The sequence below is a fragment of the Saimiri boliviensis genome, chromosome 2 (genome assembly GCF_048565385.1).
Source record: "Saimiri boliviensis isolate mSaiBol1 chromosome 2, mSaiBol1.pri, whole genome shotgun sequence".
Lineage (NCBI taxonomy): Eukaryota > Metazoa > Chordata > Mammalia > Primates > Cebidae > Saimiri > Saimiri boliviensis.
The window spans coordinates 136,726,721-136,740,687 of record NC_133450.1 but is presented as its reverse complement, the minus strand read 5'-3'; positions in this window follow the sequence as shown (position 1 = coordinate 136,740,687).

Here is a 13,967-nt window from a genome sequence, read left to right as displayed (position 1 = left end):
GTCACCCTGAATACCCATTTAAGAGGCAGTCACAGGAGTTGTGGGGGAAAGGCAGGAGGGCAGCCCTGAGGACTCTTAGATGGCCATCAGAAAGCACACACATTGAACACCTACTATGTGCCAGACACTTCCCAGTCATCCTAAGACCCCTGGCAAGCCAAATGTTCTCATTTCACAGATGAGAAAACTGAAGCTCAGAGAAGTGAACTTGTCCAAGGGCATACAGCCGAGAAGTAAAAGCTGGGATTCAATTCCATCTCTCTGCCTCCAGAGCCCATGCACTTTTCTTTTCTTTTCTTTTCTTTTTTTTTTTGAGACGATGTCTCACTCTGTCACCCAGGCTGCAGTGCAGTGGTGTGATCTCGGCTCACTGCGACCTCTACTTCCTAGATTCAAGTGATTCTCTCACCTCAGCCTCCTCAGTAGCTGGGATTACAGACAAATGCCACCATGCCCAGCTAATTTTTGTATGTTTAGGAGATGAGGTTTCACCATGTTGGTCAGGCTGGTTTTGAACTCCTACCTCAGGTGATCCACCAGCCTCAGCCTCCCAAAGTGCTGAAATTACAGGCCTGAGCCACTGCACCCAGCCTCTCATGTACTTTTCAATATATCATGTTGTCAACCTGGAGGAAGAACAGCACCCCCTCTTCCACATGCACAACCAGCCAGCCCTTAGATGGTTTTGAATTGGTGGAGAATCACAGCTGATATGCACGGGGCCTGGTGCTCTGGCTCTGGGTGAAAGCACAGACAGATGCTCAGACTGCCTCAAACTCATAAGATCCCCAGCCTTTGGCCATAACCAGGGGACACAGAGAAGAGCTAAAGTGAGAAATGGAGAGGAGGTGGTAGGGGGAGGCCCAAGGGTCCCTCCAGGGCAGGTCAGAAGCCCTGGGCCACAATGGAGAGGCTGGGGCAATGCAGCTGTTGACAGCTGGTCACTGTGTGATCTTGGGTAGGTAGGCTGCTTCCTTCTCTGTGTGTGAGAGGATGGGTGTGGTCCCCCCTCTGAGTCCCTTGTGTACCTCTGACAACCTGTAAGGTTATCAGTAATTGCTTGCTTGCTTGCTCTTCTGAGACAACGTTTCACTCTTGTTGCTCAGGCAGGAGTGCAGTGGCATGATCTAAGCTCACTGCAACCTCCATCTCTCGGGTTCCAGCGATTCCCCTGCCTCAGCCTCCCAAGTAGCTGGGACACACCCCCATGCCCGACTAATTTTTGTATTTTTAGTAATGATGGGGTTTCAACACGTTGGCCAAGCTAATCTTAAACTCCTGACCGCAGGTGGTCCACCTGCCTTGGCCTCCCAAAGTACTGGGATTAAGGGTGTGAGCCAACATGCCTGGCCACTTTTCAGTAATTTCAATCCCCATTACAAATCTCCGACCCGGGGCCACATGCAGACATCAGCTCCTTACATGAAGGAGCTCACTGACTTCCCTGGACCCCCTTGCCAGGTGGATATTATTAGACTCTCCAGCAGCCTAGATCTTGACTTATGGTTCCTAGAGTGTTTCTTGTGCACTGAGGACCCTCAACCCCACAGTAATAATAATAATAATAATAATAATAATAATAATAATAATAGTGAAAGAAGCATAACAAAAATCCCCTTGTGAGCTCAGGTGGAAAGACCCTTGCAGGCCATGGTCTTTGTCCCTCATTGCTGGCCTGATCTTGTGTTTGGTTTGGCATCTATGGAGGGTTGTGGCTCAGCTCTGTTACTGAATGGGCATGGCCTGCTGCTCACAGGTACTTTGGCATTTGGGTCTCAAAGCCAAGAAGATGCCCCTTCCATGCAGAGAGCATCCCTGACCACCCTTCCTCTCTGACCCCACCATTTCATTCATTGCCTTCACAGCATTGCCCATGGTGCCAACCCTCTCTTTGTCTTGTTAGAGCCCCAGGTGGGTAGACTTTGCCTGAGTTTTTTACCAAGGATGTCCCTAGTATCAAGTCCAGCTCCTGCGCACAGTAGGAGCTGAATAAACACTTGTCAAATGAATGGGGAAGGCAGACTGAGTGATATATGTAAAAGGACCTAAAAAGAGTGCCCAGCACATACTGTTATAAACATTTATAGAAGGAAGGATGGAGCCTGGCTGGGTGGACAGAACTTGGCTTTGGAGCCAGGAGACTATGGTTCCAATGCCTATTCTGTCTCCTCTCCTCTGAGCCTTAATGTTTCCATCTGTAAAACAGGTTCAGGGAAGAGTTGATTGAGAAGTTTTCTTTCTGGCTGGAGATTTTACTCAGTTCGGTTCTAGCTGTTGGCCTGGAGAGTCACTGTGTTCAGTATGCAGGCTCCACAGCAGGCATTTTCCTCTTATGGAGGTCTCACCTCCCATCAAGGAAGAGATCCATCTTGCTGTCTGATGTCTGGTCTCTGGACTGAAGGCCATTTAGTGCAGGACTCACAAATGACCGTAGGGAAAGGCAGGGGGTATGCATGAGTGGCATGGGCAAGGTGTGAGTTGGGGGATACAAAACAGAGTGGTGAGGGCCGGGTGCAGTGGCTCACACCTGTAATCCCAGCACTTTGGGAGGCCGAGGTGGGCAGATAACCTTAGGTCAGGAGTTCAAGACCAGCCTGATAATCTGAGCAACATGGAGAAACCCAGCCTCTAATAAAAAATACAAAACTTAGCTGGATCTGGTGGCGGGCGCTTGTGGTCCCAGTTACTTGGGAGGCTAAGGAAGGAGATTCATTTGAACCTGGGATGTGGAGCTTGCAATGAGGCCAGATGGTGCCACTGCACTCCAGCCAGGGTGAGACGAAGCAGAGAAATGAAGGGAGGGAAGGAGGGAAGGAAGGAAGGAGGGGGTCAGGGAGGGAGGAAGAAAGATAAAGAAAGAGAGAAAGAGAAACAAAGAAAGGAAGAGAGAAAGAAAGAGAGACAGGAAGGAAGGCAGATAAGAGAAAGAGAAAAAGAGGAAGAGAGAGAAAGAAAGAGAAAAACAAAGGGAGAGAGAGAGAAAAGAGAAGAAGGAAGGAAAGAAGAGAGGGAGGGAGGGAAGGAAGATAACAGAGAAAAGAAAAAGATACATGCACACATATGCTCATTGAAGCATGATTCCCAGTAGCAAAGACATGAAACCAACTTAAATGCCCATCGATGGTAGACTGATAAAGAAAATGTGGTACATAAACACCATGGAATATGATGGAGCCATAAAACAGAATGAGGTTATGTCCTTTGCAGCAACATCGATGAAGGTAAAAGCCATTATCTTACATAAATTAACAGAGGAACAGAAAACCACATACTATACTACATGTTCTCACAAGTAGAAGCTCAACATTGAGTACACATGGACACAACAGACACTGGGACTTATTTGAGGATAAAGGAAAGAGGAGGGTCAGGACTGACAAACTATCTATGAGGTACAGTGCCTACCACATAGGTGCCAATCTGTACAACAATCCCCAGTGACACTTACATAATAAACCTGCACAGGTACATCTGAATTTAAAATAAAAGTTTTTTTTAAAAAGCTGATAAACTAAATCAAAAGAAAGCATAAGGAAAAGAAAATGTGAGATAAAAACAGAAAAATAGTAGATATAATAAATGCTTTGGTACCTTTAAAAAAAGGAAATAAACAAATTAGTAAGAAGGGAATAAATAAGCATAAAAGCAAAGAAAGACAAGAAAAAAAATTATAAGTTAACTCTAATTATGAGGGACTATTTTGCACAACTCTGTGCAAATTCATTTGAAATCTGCATTTTTTACTATCCAATTCAACTTCTTTTTTTTTTTTTTTTTTTTTTTTTTGAGACTGAGTTTCGCTCTTGTTACCCAGGCTGGAGTGCAATGGCACCATCTCAGCTAACCGCAACCTCCGCCTCCTGGGTTCAGGCAATTCTCCTGCCTCAGCCTCCTGAGTAACTGAGATTACAGGCACGCGCCACCACGCCCAGCTAGTTTTTTGTATTTTTAGTAGAGACGGGGTTTCACCATGTTGACCAGGATGGTCTCGATCTCTCAACCTCGTGATCCACCCGCCTCGGCCTTCCAAAGTGCTGGGATTACAGGCTTGAGCCACCGCGCCCGGCCCAATTCAACTTCTAAATCATAAAAATGTCCTACATCTGCACTGTTCAATATGTAGCCACTAGCTATGTGTGTTGAGTGAATACTTGTACACTTCAATGTGGCTCATGTGACTGAGAAACTAAATTTTTTCTATTATTAATTTATTTAATTTCTAATTATAATTTCATTATAATTAGTTTAAATTTGAATGGTCTCATGCAGCTAGTGGCTATTGTTTCAGAAAGCATAGAAGAAAATGAAACTGAAATTTTCTTAAGACAGTGTTATTTACCAAAGATAAATCCGAAGAGTATTTATTTAAAAAACAAAAAGCTTAAAGAGACCAACTCTATAAAAGAAATAGTTATTAAAGAATCTCATTCTCTCCCTGTGACACACACGCGCGCGCACACACACACACACACACACATACACACACAGGTGTTACAAAGAAAAGGAAAGCTCTTCTTTATAACACATAACAGGACTTTGACAAACTACTACTCATGGCCCAAATCCTGCTGCAGACCATTTTCCTGCAGTTCATGAGCTAATAATTTTTACACAGCTAAAGAAGAAATAGAATATGTAACAGAGACCATATGTGGCCCACAAAGCCTAAAAGACTTAGAATGTGGCTCTTTACAGAAAAAATCTACTGGCGCCTGATCTAGAAAAATGCCTGAATTTTAAAATCACTGTTTTGCAAATACCACCAAGGTAATATGAGATTCTGGCATGAAATTACTCCTAACACTATACACTAACATATTGTTAGGAAAAGGACATTCATATGTCTCTATGATCCATTAAATGTTTAAAGTATGGAATTTAAATCAAAGAGATGAAACTTAGCTTCACAAATATTGAAATAAAGTGACATTATAAACTTCCCGATGCAATGCAATGGGAAACACAATACTTGCCTAAACATTTTGTCTAATCCAGAAGAACAGTTAGATGAATCCAGTTTGAGAAACATTCTGTGAGACAACTAGTCTAGACTCTTCAAAAATGTCAAGGTTGTAAAAGATGAGGGAAAACGGTGGAGGTGAAGCAATATTCTAGACTGATGAAAATAAGAAACATGACCAAAAAAATCCAATATAAGATCCCTAATAGAGAGAATATTTGAGAGCAAGTGGAGATATTTAAATTTAGATTGTATACTACATAATATTAATTATCAGTAGCAAATGTCTTGTAATTGTTTTTGTAGTAATATGAAAGAATGTGCTTATTTTGGGAAAAATCCCTTAAGTGTTTTCATATAATCTTGATGTCTGCCATTTGCTTTCAAGCAGTTCAGAGGTCCCCAAAACGTGTGTGCATGTATATGTACGTGTGTGTAAGAGAGAGAAAATGAGTGTGTATGTGAAGAGAAGAGACATAGAGACACACAAAGCCAATCCCAGAAAATGTTAATTTGTGAATCTAAATAAAGGGTGCATGTGTCTTTACAGTACTTCTTTTTCAACTTTTCTGTTTGACATTAAAAGTTGGAAGAATTTTTTTAAAGGCACCTGTTTATTCAGGGTGAACATGATCTTCAAATTTCTTTGCTAGATGTTGGTTTCCTGTAGTTGTGCTTCTGTGCCACCTCATTTCCTTATGACAAAATAAACTTAGCTATGAAAGAAAAACTGTCTGTGTAGCCATAAAGCCAAACAATTGCTTCACTGAATAGGAAAAGAAAGTATGAAGTTTATTGCAAGTAATATTGTTATAAACTGTTATTCTCCTAATACAGTATAACCAATTATTACCTTGTAATATTAGTCAGCAGCTACTAATACGGAGAGACCAACGGGCAGTATTTATACACAATGACACTGAGACCAATTCCTTGTAGCCTGAAAAACGATATGGCAAACATTAAGAGAAAGTACGGGAGGTGTTTTTTCATGATTTACAGGACAAGAAAGCACACTATCTTCTACTAGATGATTAACTATTCTGGGAAACATATACTCAGGTTTATAGTTATAATAGACAAGAATACAAGGTGCGTAAGCAACCCTGTCATCTTTCATTATTACAATCTTGCCAATCTGGAATGAAGCAAAAAATGACACAAGTAGATGGGGGCATTGGCCTAAGAGGAGGAAGATCAGAGTTATGGCTTCAGCTCTGCTTCCAAATAGCCCCAGTATTTTTTTGGTAAATCACTTCCCTTCTCTGAGCTTTTGTTTCCTTGTCTATCAAATGTGGCAGCTGAACTGAATTAAGATTGTTGGATCTGCATGATCAAGTGTTATTTATTCTTCAAGGACTGGGAGACAAGATGGAAATTTAGAACAATTTCTTAAGAAATAAAAATTTAATGTGATGTGAATATTATCCATTGGAATTCAACAGGACACAGGGAGAGGAGACCAAGAGATAGCTAAAAATTATCATCAGCTTCAGGGAATCACTCCCTTCGAAGACCTAGGGACTGCACTCGGTGGGGAGAGACACTTCACCAGAGGCCCTGAACGTTTTGGATGAAGAATGGCCACAAGAGGAAGGGTGGAAGTTACACTGGGCCAAGAAGATTTCCATTGACTCCTTGTGTGATATGACTTTTCTTTCCACACCCACAAAAATCTTTATAATTTTGCTGGATTATACCTTTTTAATGAATTCTAGAAAGAAGTAATATTTGGCAACCAGGTAGCAACAGAAATTGAAAAGTCGCCCAGAACTAGGAGAGGAAACTCTGAGGAAGTAAATCCAGAAATACCTCAAAACTAAGAAATTGGGGTGTATAGAGCAAACCTTCATTAAACTCCATCTTAGAAAAATACTGCATTTTATATTTCATAGGAGACTTTGCCAAAAAGAATATTTTGCTTAACAAACAAATAAAAATATGAGGACTGCAAACAACCGGGTAAGGACGTAACAAGCACACTCTTCCACTGTAGGTTCTCACCAGAGGACTCTGTGTCTATATATATATATATATATATATACATAAAGGCAGACCTTCAGCCTCTCCAAACAGCTGCCTTAATTAACCCAGTCTTGCAGTCAGCCATGATAAGAACTTAGCATGCACCTCTAAAGGCTCTTCCACATCAAAGACTCCTCCGTTGAGGACCAATGGACCAGACCAGAAATCCTTTTGTCTTCTTTGCTGCCACTGGGACTTGCTCATTTACCCTTTCTCCTATCTCTTTCTCCTCTTGATGTTAAGTGCTACCTTGTCTGTTGTGGAATATTTAACCTATAATATTTATATATTGGTTAAATATACTATTATGTATGGTATGCAATATAGACTGACTTGTCGAATGGATTGAGACTCTGTTGCCCATGGCTCTGACTACAGAGTGAATGAGAAGTGTTAAGGAGAACTGTCTCCTTGGGAACTCCGTGTAGCTCATGGCTTTTGTGATTAGAAATTCTCTGAAGAACTGAGAGAATTAGGATGAGTTCTTCTTCAATAAAAGTCTGACATGTGAAAAGACACACACATGTGTGAACCAGGACACCTCTAACCTTGCACTGCTGATGACATGGAGCTTTGAGAAAAAATTGCCTAAACTACTGAGGACATAGATGCCACCAAGTGAGGTATAGGTTAAATCAAGCAGAGTTAAGACCATAGGTGAGTAGAATGCTTTGGAAATTGATTATTGGATTAACTCAGTTAATTTGGAACACTCATCAGACTATTCAGTTGTGTGTGTGTGATTTTTTAAGTACATAGGCAAATTTTCTTTCCTAAATAGGCACAGTCTCCAGAACATTACTGAATCTTCCTTTAATCATTTTACATTTTATAATATTTCTCAGTCATTATTTTAAACATCATTACCTCTGCATAGGGATTGTAAATATGGGATGTGAACACTGAATTGTATCTGTACAGGATTCATGCATCCCTGGAAGGTGATTTTTGGAGGGACATAAATCTCGAGTGTGAACTAATTTCTACTCTTTGTCTCCTTCTCATGAAATATTAGTATAGCAGTTACAACAACAAAAATTAAGTAGAGGATTCTGGTTACTTTGGGTTCATAAATTTATCAAACTCTTACCATATTTTGCTTTAAATCAAAGTGAATGAAATCAAATCTATATCCCCTAGTCTAATTCCCTTTAGTGAGACTGCATTCTTTCAACAGCTATTAGAGAAACATTTTTTTTGCCCACACATTTTCAAAGAAGTTTCTGGAGCTTACAACACACAGGCCATCATTTAAACTATAAGAATTCAGAAGCAGAAATTCTCCTCAAAATTGAACTTCACTGAGTTGGCTGACATGGTGTTTTAACTATAGAGCAAACCCAGATTGGAAAGCTGAGGACGAGTCGTATGTATTGTTTGTACTGGGAGGCTGCATCATTAGCAGAGTCTTTGATACATAAAGGTGAGTTCTGTTTAAGATGTTTATGTTCCTGGGAGTTTTTCCTAGCGTTCTTCCATTAGACAACATGTTCACAAACTCTGAGTGGCATTGACATTAATTTCTTTCCTTTTTTTTTTTTTTGACGAAGTGTCACTCCTGTTACTCAGGCTGGAGTGCAATGGCGCGATCTCGGCTCACCGCAACCTCTGTCTCCTGGGTTCAGACAATTCTCCTGCCTCAGCCTCCTGAGTAGTTGGGATTACAGGCACATGCCACCATGCCCAGCTAATTTTTTAGTAGAAAAATTTTTTAATATTTTAGTTTAATATTTTAATTTAATATTTTTTATTTTAATTTAATATTTTAGTTTAATATTTTAACTTACTATTTTAAATTTTTAGTATTTTCTACTATTTTTAGTAGAAACGGTGTTCCACCATGTTGACCAGGATGGTCTCGATCTCTTGACCTCGTGATCCACCTGCCTCGGCCTCCCAAAGTGCTGGGATTACAAGCGTGAGCCACCGTGCCTGGCCAACATTAATTTCTAATAATGTTTAGAAACATTTGTAAAATTTCTAAACATTATTAGAAATTAACAATGGGGCCCCATCCTCCAGTATACAGTGTGCATGCTAAATCAATGACCATTATTTGATGCACTATCCCCCAAAGAAAAAATATATGGGTCTCAGAATTAAGTCATGGAAGCCACAATGGCTCCTGTTACTATCACCCCCAGTAACCCACTTCTGGAATGTGTGCTTCCCATTTCCACAATTCTGGGCACCAGAGGTGTAGAGAACTCTTCCACCAGCAGATAGAAAATACAGCTGCCACTTCAACATTTTGGGCACCTTGTGTCCAGGGCCAACAACAACAACAACAACAACAAACAGAATAGGGATAATTGCCATCCTGGAAAAAGGTACATGGCCTAGTCATCAGGAGGAAAGCTGCTATTACACATTGGAGAAGTGAGCAATCAGCTTAACACCAAGGTGGTTGGCACACATTAGTATTCCATCATCTAATTTTAATCATAAGCCCATAATTGCCATAGCCATAGCCTAAGAAAAGTAAACATGAACTTGATCCCCACAGGAAGGAAGTTGTGGGCTACTCACAAAGTTAGCATCCTTCTACCATTATAAGAACTAAGGTGAAGAGCTCTAGAATGAATCAGAGTTTAGCCTAGAACTCTGCCTCCCCAGTAGCAGCTGGGGCTGCAATTTCTCCTACTAACCTTTTTCCCTTATAACCTTACAAGTTTCTTCAAAGAGAAAGTCCCACCAGAGTCCTAAACGAGCCACCCTGAGAAATTATATGAGACAAACGGCCACAGAAATACGAGGAATTGTCATGAATACTGCAGTGCCCAGATCTCTCTGCCCTATCCCCTTCAAGACTCAAGGACATATACCCCGAGCTGGGTATGACCTCGCTGAAAGAGATTACCTCTTCTCCAGTGAATCCCTACCCAAGTACTGGAGATAAACAACCAGCTCCTCTCCCCAAAGAGGAACAACTCTGCGAGGCTACCCAAGCTTCAGGGCTCCCTTTGGAGTCAGCTGCATCCCTGTTGTGATGCATCACAGCCCCAATTCTTCCTCTGCCCAACCCTAATTCTTTCCTTTCCCCACACCCCAAATGCTGAGCCCAAGTCCACTCCCTAAGAAACGTTCTTCACACTCATTTCCATCTGAGTCTGTTTTCTGCGGTAGTCAATCTACAACAAATTTTAAGTATCCCTGGCATACTAACAGCAAAAAGTTAATATTGCTATTTTACTTGCACCATAATTTTTTTACACTTTTGCAGTATTTTTTCTCTTAGTGTCATCTAAGAGCAAAGAAAATTCTTCAATCAAATGTGTTTATACCCTAACAAGAGCTGTACTATACAAAATTATTTTTAAATATATAAGACATCTTTGATTCCTCCAACATAAATGCATGTTTAACATGGCCAAACAATGTTAAGAAAAACAGAAAAAAAGAAAATTTAATGATGGAATAAAATATTTGGGTATTGGAAGCAAAGAAATGGCTAAAATGTTAATTGTATTTAATTGTCATATAACCTGAGACTGATCCAATATATCAGAAATCAATCGACTTCTACACTCTGATTAGATTGTAAAACCATTTACTAGGCTTTCTTTCTTGTTTTATTCTCCCTTTATTTGCTCATCTCTTCATCTCTAGAATTTGTTTTTAAGCTTGAAATCCCAGTAGCTGTGCTTTCCTACCCACTGTTATTTGTCTCTGAAAACTGTCTACCATCCTGGATGTACCTGCCTCTTTATTAGCTATCTGCTGACTCGAGGCAGCTGCTGCCTAGTCCTGAGGTATCTAGCAGTGTCCAGTATCTGCCTTGGACTCCTTGGCCTGAGTAAATTTTATTTCTTCTTAATGGAGAATGCAGTGAAGTCACAGCTTACTCCTGGGTTAGGTTCTAACATTAGTCTATTAGGTGAAGAAAAAAATATAGATCACTGATAATACTCTTGCAAATCTTATCAGATAAGAAAAAAGGAAGGCCGGGCGTGGTGGCTCAAGCCTGTAATCCCAGCACTTTGGGAGGCCGAGGCAGTTGGATCACGAGGTCAAGAGATCGAGACCATCCTGGTCAACATGGTGAAACCCCGTCTCTACTAAAAATACAAAAAATTAGCTGGGCATGGTGGTGTGTGCCTGTAATCCCAGCTACTCAGGAGGCTGAGGCAGGAGAATTGCCTGAACCCAGGAGGCGGAGGTTGCGGTGAGCCGAGATCGCGCCATTGCACTCCAGCCTGGGTAACAAGAGTGAAACTCCGTCTCAAAAAAAAAAAAAAAAAAAAAAAAAAAAAAAAAAAAAAAAAAAAAAGAAAAGAAAAAGGGAAATGTATCTTAAAAATGCCTCGGTGCTGTTTTTTTTTTTTTTTCCCAGCATTTGAATCAATCACTATGAAATGTTTGGTTTCCATTTAAGGTAATACATTATTCAAATCAGTGCTGTGTTTAAATACAAAAGTTCCACTTAGCTTAGCAAGATGCTGACACTTTAGAAGGCATGAGGGAAAGGTCATTCCTGTTCATTGAAGGAACTCACTTGGAGATTCCCCTGCATAATTTAAAGGATTACTTTTCCTTGATCTTTTATTTTTGTTATTTATTATACATAATTCTTTGTAATTTATTTACCAATAGTATTTGTATATCTTTATGCATACATGTGATACCTCGATACATTCATGGAATGTATAATGATCAAATCAGGTTATTGATCAGGTAGATATTCATCACCTCAAATATTTATCATTTATTTGTGTCGGGAACATTTCAAATCTTCTAGCTATTTTGAAATACATATTGTTAATTAGAGTCAACCTACTGTGCTATCGAACATAGGTATTTATTTCTTCTAACTAATGTTTGCAACCATTGACTAACCTCTCTTTATCCCCTCCAACACACATAAACCCATCCCACCCCTCCAACACACATAAACCCATCCCAGTTTCTAGTAACCATCATTCTACACTCTACCTTCATGACGTCAGCATTTTCTGGCTCCAACATATGAGTGAGAACATGTGTTACTTGTCAGGGTCTGCCTTATTTCTCTTACTTTAATGGCCTCCAGTTTCATCCATGTTGCTGCAAATGAAAAGACTTTTATTCTGTCTTATGGATGAATGGAATTCCCTTGTGTATATATACCACATTTTCTTTACCATTCATCTGTTGATGGACACGCAGGTTGACTAGATATTCTAGCTATTGTGAACAGTGCTGCAATAAACATGAGGTTGCAGGTCTCCCTTTGGTATACTGATTCCCTTTTCTTTGGAGAAATACACAGTAGTGGGATTTCTGGATCGCATGGTAGTTCCATTTTTAGTTATTTGAGAAATCTCTATACTGTTTACTTTCATAGCTGTATTAAATTACACTCCCATCAACAGTATGTAAGAGTTCCCTTTTCTCAGCATCCTTGCAAGCATTTATGGTGTTTTTAATAATAGCTCTCCTAACTGGGGAAGATGATGACCCTGATTATTGGTGATGCTGAGAATATTTTTCATAGACCTGTTGGCCATTTATACTTTAATTCTTATGAATTAAAAACACACATTCAATATAACCCAGTCAATTAGGCATGGATATGATAACTATGAGATAGACTAACCCCGGGAAGTGGCAGGACCTGACCTATGCAAATGCTGTATCTGCCTGAACCCTTCCTCCAGAACTATTTTCATGTGACTAACTCTGTTTCCACTCTTTCATGCTCTTTCTGTTTACATATTTCCCCCACTTCCATGTTCCTAACCACTCCATTTTAATCTCACTGCACGACTGATTTTCAGCTTTGCTATTCTATGTGAGCGCTGACCCCAAAAGGGACTTTCAATCTGTTTAGCTACTAGATGATGATACAGAATAGAGAAATAAACATAACATTGAATTCATATAACTGTATTAGCCTTTCAGAAATCAGATCAACCATGGCAATGAACTCTCACCATCCATCTTTTGGTTCATTAATATATTCCTCTGGGCAGACATTAAACATGAGAGAAATTAACAAAGCTGCACTAATACAATCGCAATGTCAATAATTTATAATCTGAGAAAAGGAACTGGTAAACCACATTTTAATTATACAGGTCCATCATGACACATTACTTATGTGACATTTAAAATTTGTTCACACAATAATCCAGACAAGAAGGTTGTAATAAATCATAACCAGATACATTATACCAGCATACTTTTCTGTCAGTGTATTTCTTCCTAACCTACTGGACATTTGTAAGAATATCCCTGGGGTCAGATATATTCATACTCATTCATTTACCAAGCTGTACACGTATTTTTAAATATATTACTTTAATATGTTACCAATGAGAGAACAAGTTAGTCAGTAAACAAATAAATGGCTGAAAATATTACTGTGTATTCATGGATTTCATATTTGCTTCCAGGTTGAAATACATGGAAAGGTAGAGAGTAACTTAGAATTAAAACCTGTTATATTCAGGAACATGCTGGATAATTTTAAAAGTTGGAACAGCTATAAATATGTAAAATCATGTTTCATTTAGGAAAAATAAAAGTTTCTAATAAGAGCATTAAAAATGTGAAGATGAATTTCTATCACTTGTGTTTTGACAGATCTTAAATTTATTATTGTCAATGTGCTTTCTTTTGGCAACAGTTCTAGTGATGAATCTAGTTTTAAAACACATAAGACATGCTCAACCCTTTGACAATCTGGTCATCATGTTTCTTTACCAAGTTGGACACCTGAAAAGAAATGCTATTTAACCAGTTGTCTATGTTTAAAAAAAAAAATGCCCATTAAAAAGTACTCCCACATGGATTAGCGTACATTAGCATATCTGATCATCTAAAGACAATTTATTTGGGACAGATATTATCCCAATTTATAGTTGAAATACTAATATCAGAGAGGTTTGGATTTGCCCAAGGTCACAAAGTTTTAATTCTGAAAAGCTTCCAATATCATGTTTAGCTTTTATACCACCATACAACTGCTACAATAGAGCAAATGCGCTTTGTTTACACTGGT